Source organism: Cydia pomonella, chromosome 2 (genome assembly GCF_033807575.1).
Source record: "Cydia pomonella isolate Wapato2018A chromosome 2, ilCydPomo1, whole genome shotgun sequence".
Taxonomy (NCBI): domain Eukaryota; kingdom Metazoa; phylum Arthropoda; class Insecta; order Lepidoptera; family Tortricidae; genus Cydia; species Cydia pomonella.
Window position 1 is genome coordinate 29610124 of NC_084704.1, and position 5091 is coordinate 29615214.

At 36.1% G+C, this 5091-nt stretch overlaps 1 long non-coding RNA gene across 1 annotated transcript; it reads left to right on the forward strand.

Moving 5' to 3' along the window:
- The first annotated feature begins 3394 nt into the window (after window positions 1-3394).
- LOC133534870 (uncharacterized) lies at window positions 3395-4586 on the forward strand. Its single transcript, XR_009802090.1, has 2 exons — window positions 3395-3546; window positions 4076-4586. It is a non-coding gene; the product is annotated as an uncharacterized LOC133534870 (long non-coding RNA).
- Window positions 4587-5091: the final 505 nt, after the last annotated feature.

Below are 5091 nucleotides of genomic sequence, written 5' to 3' on the forward strand. Positions count from 1 at the left end.
TTCTGTTTGCCAGTGGGTCTACGGGTAATTTATTTTTACCATAATTCCAGCGCCCTAAAAAGAAAATGTACCAAACTGTCCGGTTCCAATTTGATTTATATTTATATATGTTATAGAGTAGTCTAGCCGATATAACAAAACACGTGCCCATTATTTTTTCCTGTTCTCAAACATATACTCAAACCAGTCATTAACCAGCAAGTTGCTTGAGCATCACTTTCTATAGGAGTTAGAACATTTAGTAATTTTTTAATACTTTGCAGGAAAATTTCTCCCAATAGGTTGAGTTTGGGCAGCTAAAAAAAATACGTGTCTGTTATTTTAGACTACTCTATAAGATATATAAATATAAATCAAATCGAAACCGGACAGTTGGGTACCTTTCCTTGTTAGTGCGATGGGACAATTAGATGTGGTAAAAATAAAATACCCGTGGACCAACCAGGGGGACTGGTTGTGGGATAATACACCCTGAATTGATCAAAACAAATTAAAACTACATAAAAGTGGGTACTGCATCCTTAGTGAACGAATTCAAACACAATTAAAAAAATACTACGCATTCATAAGCTTCGCAAGTCTATGGAAGCTTGGGAAAAGCCAAGTTCGAACATGTGCCTACATTGGATTCAGATTGACGAACCAATTACGAGGTTTGTTTTTTATTCATTGCCCTATAACAGCTGAACCAATACGTTTTCGTGACAATTAATCTGCGATATCATATGAATAAATTCGTTCAATTTGCAGTATTTCAATTTCTGAATTTGGTTTACTTTTTTTGCTGACTTTTTGTTGACTATGGGCAATTCAATTCGAATGTGATTAAATGTTGACTTTTAACTGCCATACAAAGTTGATGTATCTACAGCAAATTCACAGCATCTATTTTTAAAGACACACTTTCGTTCAAAGATCATCTGGTTGAAGCCTTTGCGGAATGTTTGCAAAAATGTTTTGAAACAGCAGACATTTTTAACACAATCAGGGCCAGCGAGCCCCTATGCCCATTTCTGTTCGTAGACGCTGTTTGCTACAAAGTGGAAAAATACACTATCGGCTAGAAGCGAGTAGCGTGCGTTGGCAGTGAATACGTTAAGTTTTCAAAAAAACCTTAAATTGTAGGTAGATATACCGGGTGTGGCCTGTAACACGAGCAAAAAATTTAAATGTAGGCTGTACTCCTCAAACTAACCAACATAATTATGTTCAGCGACTTTTAAAAATGAACACTTTTACATAATTTATGTATCATCTTCACTTTTAAAAATGAAGATGGTTACAATACATAATCTTATCCTCCCCATCTCCGTTCTGCCACCGTGGGACTAGATGCGGACTTGCGTTTCACCCTTACGTCGTTACTTTACCACTGATTCGCACTAAACACAACCAGCTTCATCATGCGAACGGCTAAGGAGTGGAATTCACTTCCGGCAAATCTATTCCCAGTCCACTATAACTTGGACCTTTTTAAATCGAGAGTGAATAGACATCTTTTAGGTAAGCATGTTCCATTCCTAGACTGCATCGGCACTTTCCATCAGGTGAGATTGTGGTCAAATGCTTACCTTTTCGTAATAAAAAAAAACTTCCTATTTTTCATAATAATAATCGGATGTCGGTATTTAGCCAAAGTACAATGGATAATTGCGGACGTCCGATATTATCTCACAGAAACTGTTTGCAAATTACCCGACAACCCATATTCCGTGATTACCCCACTCTCACCAGTCTCACCTACTACAATAATTTAAATATGATAAACAATCAACGAACTAGAATAACTACCCGTCGCTGTAAACAATAAATAAAAATATATTTATAAATGTTGCCAAAAACGCTGTGTGAAAAGGATGTGGTTAAAATATAAATAACACACCCATCACTTGGTATAACAACAGCTTGTACTGCCGCTACACGCTGGTTATTCGAGTAAAAATATACTTTAAAATGTCCAAGCAAAATGCTGAAATTGGGCTGCAACCTTAGTTTTGGCTTTGTGGCCAGACTCAAGCGAGTGAATTCTTAGTATTCTTGGGCAACAACTAAACTTAAAGTGGCCTTGATGTCGTTTCCAAGATAACAATATACAGAGACCGTCTACGGCCAAAATAAAGGCTTATGCGACGGCTTAGTTTTCACTCTGAAAGAAAAATCTTCTGTTCTGTAAGTGTAAAACAATTCTTCAACTCAACTCATATAACCTGATTTATCTTATATATATTAATACAACTAAAATTTTACAGATTGCTATGATCGGTTGAAGAATATGTAATAATAAATACATATATCATACTGAATACCAACGAATGCTAAGATGTTCTTGAATTTAGATCGACATTGGTAACTAGCTGCGCTCACAACTATGGATTTCGGATTTATCACAAATGACGTAAAACTGAATGTACGAAACTAAAATATTGACGAAACATATATGAATGAGGCCACTGTTCGGTCGGACTTTAAGACGTCCCTGTCTGTATTCCGATAAAATGTAATCCTTTGAAAAATATTTATTGGTGAAAATGCAATACTTATATTCAAATGCTCAATTAATTCACAAAAGTGAATAATCTCAAGAAAATCTACATAAAAGCAATATATATTTTCCGAAGGCGAAAAGTGGAAGGAAATAAGCAAGAAGCAATGAAAAAAATCCCACCATCATATAACTAATAATTGTCAAATAAAAAGAGTTTGTGTCTCGTTGAACAACTGCCTTAAGCAATATCTCAAATGTGGCAGGGGCGCCGAAGTTGTCTAACTTGGTTATAACAAGTTCTATATTTCTACGCGTCTATCTCGATATCGTAAGTTCATTACATTGTTTGCTCACGTGATGGCACTACCAACGACTAAAGGTGATGTTCGGATGGCAACTGCAGCTGCATTTATGATAAGATTTATGATTTATGATTACAATTGCGACATTACTACTGCAGCCTTAAGATGAAAGGGAACGGCCGATTCTCCATAAAAACGTAGTCCCTATTTTCCTCTCTGGGTACCTATTGACAATGCGGAAAGTAGTTTTACATAATTTGATGTATATTAACCATAGCTATGCCCCTACTTGACTTTTTTAGATTTTTTGATTATTGTTAAAATAAGGAGCGTAAAGGTGACAGTCCATTTCCAACTGCAGCTGCACTACCGTTGCGACATTACTGGTGCGACATTACTGCAGCGGCCGACTGCTGCTGTTTGCGGCGTGCAGTCGCGGCAGCGTTCGTCAGTTGATTGCCAAAGTCAATGAATAATGTCACTGTCAGACGTATAAATAAAATTACTAATTTACTTATTTGTATTTTTTACGAGAAGAAGTAAGTGACGATAATGCTACATGGTACACGAAAACGAAAAACAGTTTGCCTTTCTACAAAAAAGTCGAAGGCAGCTACGCAATATTATTAAAAAACCAGATATTGTTGGTGATCGTTTGTTTGCCGATTAAATGAATAACAATTTAACTTCAAATTGAAGAAATACAACCAAATTACTCAAATTAAATGAATGCAGAGGAGAAATATTTCTTCACTTAAGGTATGTTAACATTTTGAAATTATCTTCCCCATCCTCTTGACTAAATGCGTGACCACTGCACACAGCAACCCGACGAGAGCGGGACTCATGTTGCTCGTGATGGATACGGTATGCGCACTTGATCCACTTGCATCACGTGATGCAGCCAAATCCAGCCGGTGGTGTCTGCACGTTTTTAGTGGCCTAGTACCGCCTGGATGTAGAAGTCTGCGATAAACGTCCCCTCAAAAAGCTAGGTAGGCTTTTTTATCCCGGGTTTACTTTATTTTTGCAAAGGGATTCGTGGGTTTCGGAGATGGCGATGCGACAAAATAAATTCTCCAATGCAGTCGTTCAGCAAAATATTACAGATTTATCTTTCTGAGTTTTCATATTAAACCAATCTTTCATTAGTTACCTAAAAGTAAAGAATAAACGAATAAATTGATTTGTAAGAGCTATAATTACGCAATTTACACTTAATATTGTCCAGTTTCCTATTTCAAACTAAAGCACAAATTTAAATCTTATAATCGCTCTTGTGTTGCAGGTGTCCATGGGTGACGGCACTCGTGGTCGTGGCAGATACAGTGTATGACTAGACCATATAAAACTTGATGGGCGAGACAAGAAATCTTTTATGAAGAAAGCTATTTACGTTAGCCAAGGGGCTGATAGAAAGAATATTTAATAAATTAATTGGAATAATAAATATTTTCCTCGTGATGGTGTGATAAAATAAATTCGTGTTGCGCTCTGTAGCAAAGTTTGTTTAACCCTCATGTCTTGAAGTCCCCGCAACTGTCAATACAATTTTATTTTAAAACCGCTGTCGCTTCTCTTGTGGTTCAATTTTGTAATTTTTCTTACGTTTGAGTATCCATATGCTACCATGAGGTGTTAAACAACAACTTTGCCTTTTGTATTTCTAGGTAATACAACTGAATTATTGCTTCTTTTATCTCAAAAATGGCTTTGAAATGACAAAGTGAGAAAGTGTCACGATATTATACACCGTGGGCTGGTAAAACCTGATAGTTTTAAAGTTGTATTCTTAATCGCATTTAGAGGCTAAAATATCATACAAATTTTCTGTAATCGGTCTTCTTTCAGAGATAATGGCAATTCTTGCGAAAATTTGTTTCTGCTATAACTTTGTGAAAAACGCCTTTTTCGCTGCGGCGCTGCCTTTATGTGACTTGGTTTAGTCATACCTTCTGACAAACATTACTCAACTAAAAAGAACACTCGCAATTTTGATCTATAGATGAATTAAGAAAACTTTACATCTTCGTTGTAATGTTTTTTTTTTCGCCAAGATGTAGAAAGAAATAACGTGCTGTGTGCAGAAAATGGCTTTTAAATCGGCTAAAAAAAACATTTTTTTTCCGAATTTTACTAAACATTTTTTGATCCTCAGGAATGCGTGGTTAAGATCTGTCGGATTTTACCAACCCACGGTGTATATAATATGATATTACGACACTTTCACATTTTATCACGCCAAATTCACTGTGCCACGGTACTGTCAGCGAGAATTCAGTAATTAATCCTGTTAAATATAAG